The sequence below is a fragment of the Muntiacus reevesi genome, chromosome 2 (assembly GCF_963930625.1).
Source record: "Muntiacus reevesi chromosome 2, mMunRee1.1, whole genome shotgun sequence".
NCBI classification, from domain to species: Eukaryota; Metazoa; Chordata; class Mammalia; order Artiodactyla; family Cervidae; genus Muntiacus; species Muntiacus reevesi.
The window spans coordinates 127,436,849-127,453,594 of record NC_089250.1 but is presented as its reverse complement, the minus strand read 5'-3'; positions in this window follow the sequence as shown (position 1 = coordinate 127,453,594).

The following is a 16,746-nucleotide window of genomic DNA, read 5'->3' as shown; positions in this document are numbered from 1 at the left end:
CCTCAAATCATCCCACCCTCTCCTTCTCCCACTGAGTCCAAAAGCCCATTCTTTGTGTCTCCTTTGCTGCTCGTATGTAGGATCATTGGTACAATCTTTCTAAATTTCATATATATATATATATGTTAATATACAGTATTTGTCTTTCTCTTTCTGACTTACTTCATTCTGTAAAATGGGCTCTAGGTTCATCTACTGCATTAGCACTGACTCAAAAGTTTTCCTTTGTATAGCTGAGTAATATTTCATTGCATGTATGTACCATAACTTCCTTATCCATTCATCTCCTGATGGACATCTAGGTTACTTTCATGTCCTAGCCATTGTAAACAGTGCTACAATGAACGCTGTGGTACATGTGTCTGTTTCATTTCTGGTTTTCTCGGGGTAAATGCCCAGCAGTGGGATCGCGGGGTCATATGACAGTTCTAATCCCAGTTTTTTAAGGAATCTCCACACTGGTCTCCATAGTGGCTGTGCCAGTTTGCATTCCCACCAACAATGTAAAAGTTTAAAGGCAATTTACCCAAACCATTGAGAAACATTTCAGAAAGCTAAATCAAGAACTGTAGATAGTTTCAACAATAGATCAGGCTTCTTTCCTTTCTGTTTTCCTTCCTTCTTTTTCTTCCTTCTCTCGTCCATTTCTGCCTGCGTGTTCTTGTTTTTTTTTTTTTTTTTTTTTTTTCCAGTCACAGTTGAGTATTTAGAATGGAGTTTTGTGCATTTTAGATGCTCAATAAAATTTGTTGAATTAATGAATCAGAATACTCAAAATGTGCAAATCAAAATCAAGCCTGATATAAGAAATGACTTGAATATTTTTAAAAATTAAACTAAATCTTGATTTTAATGCTATCTCCATGAAGTTCTCTTCTGAAACCCAGAGAAGTAGCAGTGGATGCACTTGTCATCAGAAAAGTCCACACAACTCTCTCACAATACTGAATGTTCTCTATGGTTTTCTAATCAAAACATTTGGCTCTTTTATGAGTAATGTGTACTTTTGAACTTTTAGAGAGCTTGCTCAGGGCACTATTGAGGTTAAAGGGCTTAAGAGATGGCTTTCAACCATTCCTGGGGGCAGTTAACAAAGGCAGCTACCCCAGTAACTCAGGATGGACTGCAGACTGACAGTGCACTTAATTTCCCTTTGCTCTCAACTACACTGAGAGTAAATTCTCAACAGGAAATAAAGATAACTTTCATGGGAAGAAGCCATTCCCCTGTTTTCTCAAAGATATTTTTAAAAATGAGGGAGTTTATCACTCAGAATCTGTGCAGTTTTACTGAAAAAAGTGAGTTACAGTCATACAGGGAGAGTTTATCCAGAAACTCTAATATAAAATGATTCTACAACCCTGACCCCTGCACTCATCTCCCACATTTTTTTTCACTGTTTCTCACTGGAAATACTGATAATTGACTTCAACCTGTTAGCTCACCTGCTTTTATCATGACAAAAAATGTAAGGCATATCTCCTATACTATTCAAGCATTTTACTCCCCAACCTGTCTTTAGATCCGGGCCTTCAATATTTCTATTTTTTCATACCACATGTAACTAGACTGCTATTTGGCCAGGGAAGCACTACAGACAATTATCATGGGGCAGCTACAACAGCATCAAAATGAATGCCAAAGCCAAAATCTCAGTGCACTTCTTTGGAGACACTGCTTGGTTCATGTGGTGCTAATTTTTGGCTTCTTCTAAATGCTCATTAGATACAGAGTTTAGATAAATAGAAGAAATGGTCAACAGATGGTATAAACAGCAGGAAGATCCTGGATTTAGAGGGGAAAAATGAAGAAAATGTGATCCCTCAAATTCTAATACAGAGTAAATTAAATGTTAACTAGAGTTCAAGAGTTATCTTAATCTCTTCAAATATACTGAGCTTCCAATGTACATTTTCTACAATTCTCTGGTATTCTAGATACAAATTTACAGTGGACTATATGTTCTCTGCAAATATATATACATTATACTGATATACACTGATTACACTGATATACACTGATATATCAGTATACACTGATACCAAAATGAGCTTCTAATTTGCCCCCACTGAATTGAATTTATCTATTTGCAACCTGCCTATATTTTGTATAATAATTTTCTGTATTGAGACCTCAGACTTTTCCCATTTCTGAAAGCTCATGATGAAGGATATTTCCCTTAGCATCTTTACACTTTTCTTAAGTTTCATTACATACTTCTTCCCATGCATTTGTATGAACCAAGTACTGATTTAATGGACTTACTATTTTAGGATCCATTTATTAAATCTTCAGTTTTCTTTTAAAGTCTAAAATCAGTTCCATGATTTAAAACTAGCACATCATTACTCCCCTATTTTTTTTTTTTTTTTGCCTAAAATAGGGCATTATTTTATACTATATTTAGAACTCAAAAAGTGTTCTTCATTAATATAGATGCCTGGTACTAATACATAAGACCTATTGATTAGAATATGTTAACATTCACACACGCACACAAGAAGAACAGCAATTTGGAGTTGCCATGCATGAAATATAAAAAGGGATCTAGTATTGAGAAGGGGGTTCTACTCAAAAGTGTTCCAACTTTAAGATTTGATGAGGCTGTGATAATTTTGCTTAAAAGTCAACCAATTTACAACACACAAATTTTATTATGGATGGAGTTATAGTCACCTCCTATAACACCTTCTGTCATTATTCTTACTAAATGTTAAATATTTGATTAATGAATGAATAAATCTATAACTAATAGTGGTTGGTAACTTTGCTGATACTATCATGTAATGACTCAAAATCAATGATTTGCAAAATGTTGTCCTTGGAAAACTACCTTAGTCAAGCTAAATTTCCTGTTTAACCATCACCAAAAATAAAGGAGATCATTTTGGCAAATAGGTAGAAATGGGGACTCCTTCAGTTGGCTTCAGAACAAGCTAAGATAGTGATCCTAAGCATGGACCACCATGCCAGAAGCTGCTCTGTGAATAGGTCACAGTGGCAAACGTGGTTCCACTACATATAACTCATCTTAGTTACTCTGTTCCTGTATATTTTGTTCTTTTTCTTTTTTTGAGGGGTGAATTGGTGAAGGGAAAATACACTGTAAGGGAAAATTAAGATATTGATGAAAGAAACTTAATTGTGCCACAGTATTTCCATCGGTAAAATGGGGATGATAGCAATACATATCTCACAGGGTTGTACTAAAGATTAAGTTAAATTTATATGCATCAGGCTCTTAGACAATGCCTGACATATAATAGGTCCTACATATGCAATTTATTATATTCAGTATGCATTCAGTTCATTATCAGATAAATAAATGTATGTATTTATTATATTTATTATGTATTAATTTTATTATTGGATAGATGAATAAATGTTTATATTTATTATGTTATCTATTCAATTTATTATATAGATGAATTAATATATAAAGAAATAAAATATTCTTCTGTTTAGAAATATTCTGTTTCTCATTTTGTAAAGTGCTATTGAATATATATCTTCTGTTTTTATATCTCAATGTGCAGAGTATTTGGCAATACAAACTTATTTGAAAAAAGGAAGCTCAAAACAATGCTTGAAAGCATAAGTTTGCCTAAAATCAAGAGCAAATGTCCATGTTCAAAATGAATATTATAGAAAGTAAGCTTTTGGTTTTGATCACATTTCTCAGCCAATCAAAGTCTTATCAATCAAAGTAAATCCACATCAAGCCCACCAGAATAAACCCAAAGAAACTCAAAAAGAAAAAAAAAAAGCATAAAGAAAATCAAATGGACGAGACAGGCAACTTAAAGAGGAAACCATTACTCCAGGACCTCTCACTATGACATCTTATGGGCCTCTAACATTCTGTGCATGTTATTACATGAGTCAAAAATTTTTCTAAACTTATGTGCAAGCTATATTACTTTATCCACTTTAAAACTGATAAATAAATTAATAGATATATACATTAATTTTAGAGGAGCTATATATGCATATTTACACACACTTCAAACATCAGTTCATAGGTGAATGAATAAAGAAAATATATACACACACACATGAAATATTATACACACATCAACTATAAAAAAGAAGGAAATTTAGCCATTTTGACAACAGGGATAAAACAGCAGGATATTATGCTAAGTGAAATAAGCCAAGGAGAAAAGGACAAATACTACATGTTCTCATGTGTGGAAGCTAAAAAAATTGAATGCCAAGAAGCAGAACTTGAAGATTGCTAAGGGCTGAAGGACTGGTGGAAATAAGGAGATGTTGGAGAAAAGGTACAAACTTTCAGGTATAAGATGAATGAGTTCTAAAGATTAATGTACAACATGGTGATTACACTTTATGATACTATATTGTATACTCAAAATTTGTTAATAGGGTAAATCACACATATAAGAAAAAAGTAACTATGTGAGGTATTGATCTGTTACTTAGTTCAACTATGGTAATCATTCCGCAGTGTATATGCATATCAAATCACCATGTCGTACATTTTAAAAATGTCCTTTTCATTTATACCTCAATAAGCTTGGGGCAGGGAGTGCAGGAAACAGAAAGAAAAAGTGAAAATTCTGGCTGAGAAGTGAAGATGAGTCAGGGATATAAACCAAAAGAACTCATCATTATGGAAAACACTTTTTGTTCATGAGTCAGTAATACCTTCCTTATTTATTTGTGACACTTTATTGCTCGATGTTCTGCTCATTATGTCCCATTCATAACAATCTGTTACTAAATCTCTGTGATCATGCTTTGAAATATGTCTGTAGTTCATAATAAGCCTCTGAACATACTGAAGGCGGTTATATAAGTACTTTAACTCAGCAACAGCTTACTTTAATATGTGATGTATATTCTGGACCATGGTTGATGACACTTATGCTTGTCAAGATGCTTGAAAATTTTCTGAAATAAAAATAGCTTAGAGTTTTAAGTGGCAGACACAACACATCAAGATGGCTTTTCTTCTGTATTACATACAATGTTTTTCTGCTCTTGTTAAAAAGTAAAGTGTCACTTTTCTTACACTGTTTTTATTAAATATTAATATCAAACATTTCCCGTTTTTTAAATAATGCTTTCTCTAAAAGATTATATTTTGTATCGGCTACTTTAAGGACTGAAAATGTTATAAAACTCTTCTCTCTGGCAACATTCATTGGATAAATATGAGAATGATTTTTTTTGTCAACATTTAAAATAAGAAAAAAATTTTAACTTCCAATATACAAGTCTTTTATGCATGTACAAAAATCTAGTCTTAATTATCCTTTCTCCTTTTATTTCTAATTCTTACTTCCCTCAATCTCTAAAACTATTTTAAATTTAAATATGCATCAAAGGCAAAGATGCTTTAAACTATAATTACAGTATTAACCTTCACATAGCACAGCAAGCATTCTTTTTCCTTGCTTTCAGCATTATACACTTCTGTGAACCCAAGAACAAAGTCAGACTCAGACCAAGGATTTCTTTCAATGTATGTATATATCATAATAATACATTCTTTTTCATATTTTTCCATCATAACTTACTAGATAACACTGAATATAGTTTCCTATGCTATACAGTAGGACCTTGCTGTTTATCTGTTTTATATATAATAATTGCATCTGCTAATCCGAAACGCCTAATTTATCCCCACCACCATCCCCTTTACCCTCTGGTAAACATAAGTTTATTTTCCAGGTCTATGAGTTTCTTTCTGTTTATATCTCATATTTGTATGTAATGATTTTACTTTTTAAAAAGATTTATACAAATACTATATTTTCAACAAATAAGTAACTACTACATACCACACATTATATCAGGCATTTAACACATGAGTAAAATGAAAAAAAAATTCTGCCTCATAATGTTCATACATTTCAATGAGGGGTGGGATAGGGCATTGACTAGTAAACAATAAGCATAATAAATAAGAACATAACAATGTTAGAAAAATGCCCTATAGAAACAAAAATCGAAAGTGAAATTGAAAGTGATGAGCTGCAGATGGATGATTGCAAATTTAAATAGGGTGATCATTAAGCAACTCATTCCATGGTTATGAAGACTGCAAAATTTAAAATCCTTATGTTACACATACTCTGAAATTTTCATCTCGTTTTAGCAAATTTAATATTGAAATGTGTTTTTCTTAATGTCCCAATTAAGTTTATAGAATCATATCTTTGATTGTAGTTTTCTCTATATTGCACTGTTTTTATTTCTAATTAAGTTAATCTCTTCCACAAATTTGAAAATTACACAGGCAGGAAATGCCTTAATATATATTTGTGTAAATAAAGCTCTTTAAAAAATTTGGGAATATGTTGAATAATAATTTAAGTACATAATATTATCCTCCCGACACTCAGTTAACATGGCTTTAAATGATTTAGAAAGTTATTAACCTATATGTATGAATGACGTCAACATACCAAGCCAAAAAAATGAATTCTAAGGCAGATGCCCAAGTGAACCAAAATCAGTCAATCTGAGTTCCAATATTGTAAATGTACAATCACCAGGTCCCATGAAACAAACAAAACAGGCAATCTAAAATAAAAAGTCAGAAAATCATAAAATCATAAAGACTACAACACATGCCCAAACACTCACATATGTGTATACTCTGCAGGTCTTTTGTTATGTAGAAACATTGAAGAGCTTAAGAGTCAGGGACACGAAGTATAGACAAGAATGGAACTGACTATGGGTATAGAGCATGACTTTGCCTGGAAAACCCATGGACGGAGGAGCCTGGTAGGCTGCGGTCCATGGGGTCGCTAAGAGTCGGACACGACTGAGCTACTTCACTTTCACTTTTCACTTTCACGCATTGGAGAAGGAAATGGCAACCCACTCCAGTGTTCTTGCCTGGAGAATCCCAGGGACAGCAGAGCCTGGTGGGCTGCCGTCTATGGGGTCACACAGAGTCACACACGACTGAAGCGACTTAGCATAGCATAGAGCATGACTAGAAAACATAAATACATTGACTAAGTGGATAAATTAAATTATGCAATTATCTAACTTCCAATGGGCCCCCATACACCAGTAACTACAGATGTTAAATCTCCAAGCAAGAGGCTGAAGGATTCTCTCGTGGGGAACCTGCCTGGTCTACCGACAAAGTCCTCCAAAATACTAACATTTGGAGTATTCCAAAGAATTGAACGAGTTTGCTCTTTTTTGCTCTAAAACCCATCAGTCCCAAGCACTACTCATCCACACAGAACTTCCCAGCAAATTTTAATGTTTTACATTTAAGAAAGGGTGGTCAGGAATCACCAGAATTGAGGAAATTCTCAAGAGTAAAAGAAAGAACCCAAAACACATACATGAAAGAAAGGAGGAAATACAACACAGGAGATTTAAGTCCCCTCCATTATATACTAAAGATTAAATTATTTTCTTTATTCTCAGAAATTTGGTATCATATTTAATACATAGTACTTGCTCAGTAATTTTTGTGGGAAAAAAGCACAAATATAATAATAATTATTATATTTATATAATTTTATTATTTATAATAAATTTGAGTGCACACACTAAATACGTATACACGTGTGTGTGTGTGTGTGTGTGTGTGTGTGTGTGTATACATCTAATTTCAATACTGATATATTAGGTGGGCCAAAAACTTGAACAAACTTTTTGGCCAACTCAATATAAAATATTGTATACCAGTATAGAAATTTATGCTTATATTATTATTTTTACATAATAATTTAAATTAGAACAAAAATTTTTTTGAGCAAAATGCACATGTGCTCAATAAGAAATAATAGCTGATAATTATTAAGGTTCACAAAATTATGGATATAGTTTGATATTTTTCATACAAATGAAATCACACAATCATTAGTTCATTTTCAAACTGACATAGAGAGAAGTTAACTGATTTATCCATGTACAGAGAGTAGGAAATGACGGAGCCAGTATTTAAATTCAGGATTTCTAACAAAGCACAAAAATAAAAGGAAAATAATAAGAAAACTGTTCTAAGAACTTCCTGGCTTCATTTTTAAAGATTATAAGTATAGGGTCTTATAATGCATATAAGTACAGGCCCTCCTCCAGGGGATCTTCCAAACCCAGGGATCAAATTCACATCTCCTACATTGGCAGGTGGAATCTTCCCTGATGAGCCACCAGTGAAGCCCATGGCTTCACTGTATTTCTGATCTAAAATTTGGCTTTAATTTAATTTATTAAATGAATGATCTATGTTCAGTCCTGCTTTAGTCCTTGTTATGATGTCTTCCTGACTCTACAAAAGACAGCACCTCCTTCTTGATGATTTGAGACCTATGGCAACCCTCTCGACCTCAACAGTAATATAAATAAGATGTGAACTCTCAACCTGCTAGCTAATCATTAAAATGACAGTTTAAACCACAGAAAAGCCACTGTGTTATGCCTCTGTTAATTAAAGGTGTTACTTATCAAACCTTAGATAAGTGATGCTATGACATTACTTCCCTTGCAAATTAGAGAAAACTCAGGGTCTACTTTATGATACTAATTCCATAAATTAGATGAGTAAGAAAATTATGTCCTAAATGCACAGCAAAAGTTGAACTCTTCCTGCCTAGCAAGACAATGAATAAACACTGAATTAGGGAAGGTCTGAAATCAGAGATAAGAAGGCTTTCTTACAAGAACAAGGCAAAGAAATAAAGGAAAACAACAGAATGGGAAAGACTAGAGATCTCTAAAATAAATTGGAGATATCTAGGGAACATTTCATGCAAGGATGGGCATCATAAAGGACAGAACTCTAAGGACTTAAACAGAAGAGATTAAGAAGTGGCCTGAATACATTGAAGAACTATACAAAAACAATCTTAATGACGCAGGCAGCCATGATGATGTGATCACTCACCTAGAGACAGACATCCTGGACTGTGAGGACAAATGGGACTTAGGAAACATTACTATGGACAAAGCTAGTGAAGGTGATGGAATTCCAGCTGAGTTATTTCAAATTCTAAAAGATGATGCTGTAAAAGTGCTGCACTCAATAATTCAGCAAATTTGGAAAAGTTAGCAGTGGCCACAGGACTGAAAAACATGTTTTTATTCGAATCCCAAAGAAGGGTAATGTCAAAGAATGTTCAGAGTACCATACAATTACATTTATTTCACATGAAAGCAAAAGTGAAAGTTGCTCTTTCAGTCATGTATGACTCTGTGAACCCACACAGTCCATGGAAATTTCCAGGCCAGAATACTGGAGTGGGTAGCCTTTCCCTTCTCCAGGGGATCTTCCCAACCCAGGGATAGAACCCAGGTCTCCCGCATTGCAGGTGGATTCTTTACCAGCTGAGCCACAAGGGAAGCCCTAAGGTAATTCTCAAAATCTTCAAGCAAGGCTTCAGCAGTGGGTGTAGTAAGAACTTCCATATATACAAAATAGGTTTCAAAGAGGCAGAGAAACCAGAGATCAAAGTACCAATATTCATTAGATCATGGAGAAATCAAGTGAAGTGAAAGTCACTCAGTCGTGTCCGACTCTTGTGACCCCATGGACTGTAGCCTGCCAGGCTCCTCTGTCCATGGGATACTCCAGGCAAGAATACTGAGTGGGTTGCCATTTCCTTCTCCAGGGCATCTTCCCGACTCAGGAATTGAACCCAATTCTACATTGCAGGGAGATTCTTTACCAATGCAGCTATGAGGGAAGCCTGCAAAGAAATCAAGGAGTTCCCGAAAAGCATCTGCTTTTGCTTCATAGACTACACTAAAGCCTTTGACTGTGTGGATCACAACACAGTGGAGAATTCTTAAAGAGATGGGAACACCAGACTACTTACCTGCCTCCTGAGAAACCTACATGTGGGTCAAGAAGCAACAGTTAGAATCTTACATGGAACAATTGACTGGTGCAAAACATGGAAAGGAGAATGACAAGGCTGTTCACTGTCACCCTGCTTAATTCACTTCTATGCAGAGTACATCATGAGAAATTCTGGGCTGAATGAATCACAAGCTACAATGAAGATTGCTAGGAGAAATATCAACAACCTCAGATATGCAGATGATACCACTCTAATGGTAGAAAGTGACGAGAAACTAAAGAGCATCTTGATGAGGGTGAGAGAGTAAACAAGTTGTCTTAACACTCAACATTCCAAACACTAAGATCATGGCATCCAGTCCCATCACTTCATGGCAAACAGAAGGTAGAAAAGTGGAAGCAATGACAGATTTTATTTTCTTGGCTTACAAAATCACTGCAGATAGTGACTGTAGCCATGAAATTAAATATGCTTTCTCCTTGGAAGAGAAGCTATGACAAATCTAGGCAGCCTATTAAAAAGCAGAAACTTCACTTTGCCAATAAAGGTCCATATAGTCAAAGCTTTATTTTTTCCAGTAATCATGTACGGATGTGAGAGTTGGACCATGAAGAAGACTGTGCACTGAAAAATCAATACTTTCAAATGGTGGTACTGGAGAAGACTCTTGAGAGTTCCTTGGACAGCAAGGAGATCAAACCAGTCAATTCTACAGGAAATCAATCCTGAATATTCATTGTGAGGACTGATGATTAGGCCACTTGATGGGAAGAACCCACTCATTGGAAAAGACCCTGATACTGGGAAAGATTGAAAGCAAAAGGAGAAGCAGGCAGTGGAGAATGAGATGGTTAGACAACATCATCTAATCAATGGACATGAGTTTGAACAAACTCCAGGAGATAGTGGAGGACAGGGAAGCCTGGTGGTCTGCAGTTCATGGGGTCACAAAGAGTTGGACACAACTTATTGGCTAAACAACAACAACTGAAATCGGAGGGTTCTTCTGTTTCCAAGCTTTAGCAAAATTTTATTTGGCTATAATTGGGTTTTAATTAAAAATTTCATATGCTTTACAGTTTAATGTCTTTAAGATTCCCTTACTACTTTCAGTGAAAAAGCTTCCAGTCATGAAGATCAGTCTCCACCCTCACACTAATATTCAGAAATGTACTGAATTTATTAAGGAGGCAGTCACTTGCTTTATTTTACTCAACTCCGATGCCAGTGTTCAATTGTGTTTGAACCATTTGGCACCTGGTCAGGATGTTTCAGAGTTCTTATAAGACAGAATTCTCTCCAAGAAACCCACTAGTTACACTGCATATATAATATATGAAGTTAGGTTCACCCTGAAAGGTTATTGGTGAGATGAATACCACATGTCACTTGCAAAATATAGAAGTACATAATTACATTCTTGCTCTATCGATCTCATACTAATAAATACTATAGCATATATTGCTAGCAAATTTGATTAGACAATGATCACATACTAATACATACAATAGCGTATGTTGCTAGCAAATTTGATTAGACAACTATTAAAGTCTTACATTAATGTTTAGTGAAGTAGGATTGACATATAGTGTTAGTTGTTATAATAGTTTCAGGTGTATGCATTACTTGGCAAATGCTTCAGTCTCTATACAGAACTGAGACTGGTTTTTTTTGTTGTTGTTGTTTGCTTTTTTTTTTTTTTAACCATTTTCACTTGGAAATAAGAGTGTAATCTCCATTAGCCTCTGAAATATCTACTGTTGTACACAGAAATCAAAACCGAAACTTAACCTACTTTCACCATTGACATTTTTCTTGTGAGGCCACTTCTCAAGAGAAGGTATTTTCTTTCAACAGATACAAACATCATCTAAACTGCCTGCCAGATAATTTTAGCCTTCACCAGAGAGTGATGTGTTGACATGCATGCCAAGCAGAGATACATTATACAAGATGCGATCAGCAAAGAGATACAGCCTGTAAGCATTGTGCAAATCCTAGACACAGAAAAAGAAAGATTCTGAAAGTCCTGCATCATGTTTTCTGTCAGGCAATATGCCCCTCTGAGTGTCCTATTGACAGAGTTACTTATCCATGCACATGCCCATAAACAATAAGTACATACACACAAAAAAATAGCAATTTAAATCAGGACTTGCACGTTTTTATCTAACAAGGATTACTTTATGCTTTTATTAAAATTGAACTAATATATTGTATTAAACTTTATTTGGTTTTGCATGTTTTTATCTAACAAGGATTACTTTATGCTTTTATTAAAATTGAACTAATATATTGTATTAAACTTTATTTGATTTAGAAAAAAATATTATTTATAGGAATCTGAAGCATTTTTATATAACATACTATAATAACAGTAGTCATTTGTGATTTTTTCAATGTGCTAAGTGGGTATATTTTTAACTTTTTGCGGTAATTGTAGCTTTACATATCATTGAAAAATGATAAGAAAAGGTCTTATGTGCCTTTTGCCTCGTTGCTAGCAATGGTAATGTCTTGGAAAATTATAGAACAGCACCACAACTAAGATACTGACATAAACAGTCAAGATTTGAAATATTTCCCTCAGTACTAAGATCCTTCATGTTGTCCTTTTATATTCATATCTACTTCCTTCCCACTCCTATACCTTCCTTTACTGCTGACTACAATTAATCTATTTTCCATTTTGAAAGTTTTATCATTTCAATATCATTCTATTACTGTAGTCATACTGTGTGTTGCCTATAGTGTTAGTTTTTTTCTCTTGGTATCATTATCTGGAGATGGATCCAGGTTGCTGCATTCACTAATAGTTCATTCCTTTTCATGCTGAGTAGTAATCCATGGTATGAACATAATACTATCACTTGTGTAACCATTAACTCAATAAAGAACATTTATGTGGTTTCCAGTTTGGGGCTATTATCTATAAAGCTGATATGAAGATCTGTAAACAGGTCTTTGTATAAACATAAATTTTCATTTCTCTGGGATAAAACCCAGAAGTACAATTGTGAATCATATTACAGTTGCATGTTTAGCTTTGTAAGAAACAAGCAAAGTGTTTTCCAGAGTGACTGTATAATTTTATATCCCTACCAGCAATATATGATTTAAACAGCTTCTCTATTTCCTTACTAACAGTTGGTGTTATAACTTAATTATTTTAAGAAGAGTTTATTTTATTATAAATAAGAACTGTACAAAAATATCAACATGACCCAGATAATCACGATAGTGTGATCACTCACACTCATATGGAGCCAGACATCTTGGAATGTGAAGTCAAGTTAGCCTTAGGAAGCATCACTACGAACAAAACTAGTGGAGGTGATGGAATTCCAGTGCAGCTATTTCAAATCCTAAAAGATGATGCTGTGAAAGTGCATCATTCAAAATGTCAGCAAATTTGGAAAACTCAGCAGTGGTCACAGGACTGGAAAAGGTCTTTTTTCATTCCAATCCCAAAGAAAGGCAGTGCCAAAGAAAGCTCAAACTACTGCACAATTGCACTCATCTCGCACACTAGTAAAGTAATGCTCAAAATTCTCCAAGCCAGGCTTCAGCAGTATGTGAACCGTGAACTTCCAGATGTTCAAGCTGGACTTAGAAAAGACAGAAGAACCAGAGATCAAATTGCCAACATCTGCTGGATCATTGAAAAAGCAAGAGAGTTCCAGAAAAACATCTATTTCTGCTTTATTGACTATGCAAAAGCATTTGACTGTGTGTATCACAATAAACTGTGGAAAATTCTGAAAGAGATAGGAATACCAGACCACCTGACCTGCCTCTTGAGAAATCTGTATGCAGATCAGAAAGCAACAGTTAGAACTGGACATGGAACAACAGACTGGTTCTAAATAGGAAAAGGAGTATGTCAAGGCTGTATATTGTCACCCTACTTATTTAACTTATATGCAGAGAACTTCATGAGAAACACTGGGCTGGATGAATCACAAGCTGAAATCAAGATTGCTGGCAGAAATATCAATAACCTCAGATACGCAGATGTCACCACCCTTATGGCAGAAACTGAAGAAGAACTAAAGAGCCTCTTGAAAGTGAAAGAGGAGAGTGAAAAAGTTAGCTTAAACCTCAACATTCAGAAAACTAAGATCATGACACCTGGTCCCATCACTTTATGGCAAATAGATGGGGAAACAGTGGAAACAGTGACAGAATTTAATTTTGGGGGCTCTGAAATCACTGAAGATGGTGATCGAAGCCATGAAATTAAAGGACAATTACTCCTTGGAAGGAAAGTTATGACCAATCCAGACAGCCTATTAAAAAGCAGAGACATTACTTTGCCAACAAAGTTGCATCTAGTCCAGGCTACGGTTTTTCCAGTGGTCATGTATGGATGTGAGAGTTGGACTATATAAAAGCTGAGCGCCAAAGAATTGATGCTTTTGAACTGTGGTATTGGAGGAGATTCTTGAGAGTCTGTTGGATTGCAAGGAGATCCAACTTGTCCGTCCTAAAGGAGATCAGTCCTGGGTGTTCATTGGAAGGACTGATGTTGAAGCTGAAACTCCAATATTTTGGCCAACTGATACAAAGAGCTGACTCATATGAAAAGGCCCTGATGCTGGGAAAGATTGAAGGCAGGAGGAGAAGGGGACGACAGAGGGTGAAATGGTTGGTTGGCATCACTGACTCAATGGAGATGAGTTTGAGTAAACTCCGGGAGTTGGCGATGGACAGGGAGGCCTGGTGTGCTGCAGTTCATGGTGTGGCAAAGATTCGGACACCACTGAGTGGCTGAACTAAACTGAATAGGTATGTAGTTGGGCTGCTGCTGCTGCTGCTGCTAAGTCGCTTCAGTCGTGTCCTACTCTGTGTGACCCCATAGACAGCAGCCCACCAGGCTCCCCCATCTCTGGGATTCTCCAGGCAAGTACACTGGAGTGGGTTGCCATTTCCTTCTCTAATGCATGAAAGTGAAGCTGCTCAGTCATATCCGACTCTTCGAGACCCCATGGACTGCAGCCTACCAGGCTCCTCTCATGGGATTTTCCAGGCAAGGGTACTGGAGTGAGTTGCCAAGGCCTACTCCAAAATAGTTGGGCAGTGATGCCTTATCTTAGTTTTAACTTGCATCTATTTACTGGCTAATGTTGTTGAAAATCTTTTCATGGATCTGTCTTTGGCAAAATATCTATTCCTGTCTCTTGTCCATTTTTACCTGATTTTTTTCCACTCTTGTATATTGAATGTTCTTTTTATTTTCTTGATATTAGCCCCTTTTAATGTATGTGGTTTGCAAATACTTTCTCCCAATCTGTAGCTTCTCTTTTTTATCTCTTACCAGGACATTTTATAGAGAAAATTTTTCATCTTGATTAAACCAAATAATGTTTTCATTTCATAGATCATATATTTTGATGTGAAGTCTAAGAAATTTTTGCCTCACTCTAGATCTGAAGAGTTTTCCTCAGTTTTCATTCTAAAAGCTTTATAATTTTATCCTTTACACTTTACCACATAATCCATATTTTTAGTTTTTTGGGTTTTGTTTGTTTTGTTTTTAATAAGGTGTGGGTCTTGAAGCCTATCTTTTTAGTGTGTGGCTGTTCAATTTCTCCTGCACAATTTGCTGAAATGTCTATCTCATCTACTCTTAATTGTTTTTGTAGCTTTGTCAAAGAGCACTAAGGAGTTATCTGAGTAGTAGGGCTATTTTCTGGAAAAGGCAATGGCAGCCCACTCCAGTACTCTTGCCTGGAAAATGGAGGGAGCAGCCTGGTGGTCATGAAGAGTTGGACACAGCTGAGCGACTTCACTTTCACTTTTCACTTTCACGCATTGGAGAAGGAAATGGCAACCCACTCCAGTGTTCTTGCCTGGAGAATCCCAGGGACAGTGGAGCCTGGTGGGTTGCCATCTATGTGGTCGCACAGAGTCGGACACGACTGAAGCAACTTAGCTGCAGCAGCAGCAGCAGGGCTATTTTCAAGTTCTCTATTTAGTTCTATTGATCTTTATGTCTATCCCTCTGCCAAAACCACACTGTATTGACTATTGTAGTCATATAATTATCCTTGAGGTAGTGTTTACAGCTCTCCCCCATTTTATTCTTCTTTTTCAAAATTGTTTAGCTCCTCCAGTTCCATTGCCTTCATATATTAATTTTAGAACAATATTGTCTCAGATATTATGGGATTTCATTGAATAGGCATTTTGTTAACTTATATATCAATTTAAGGAGAAACGACATGATTTACTGTGTCAAAGCTTCCAATCCATGACCACAGTTCAGCTGTCCATTGATGAAGGTCTTCTTCCACTTCTTTTATCATTACCTTGCAGTTTTACTGAACAAGTCTTATATGTTTCAATAGATTTAAGTTTTTCACTTTATTTCAAGAGATTTTAAATAGTAATATAATTTTGGTATGGTATGCATGTATTTATTTTTAATATGTAGAGACACAATTGATTTATGTGTATTTATCTTAGATTTTGTGATATGCAGGATCTGTGATATTGATGAACTCATGTATTAATTCTAGGGGTTCTTTTTCTGTAGATCCCTCAGGATTTTTTATATGCACAACCATGCCATCTGCTTATAGGTACAGTTTTATTTTTTTCTTTCTGATTCTCTTTCTTTTCATGACTTTTTCATTTCCCTAAAGAGTGTTGAATAAGAAAGGGGACATAGAAACTTATGTTGTTCATAATCTTAGGAGATATATATTCAGTCTTTCAACATTAATTAAGGTATTAGCTGTAGTGCGTTTATAGGTGCTCCTGATGAAATTGACTAAGTTCCCTTATGTATTAGTCAAGACTCTCCAGAAGAAAGAGATACATACTGTGCTCAGTCAAGTCAGACTCTATGAGACCCCATTAATTGTAGCCTGTCAGGTTTCTCTGTCCATGGAATTGGCCAGTCAAGAATACTTGAATGAGTTGCCATTTCCTACTTCAGGAG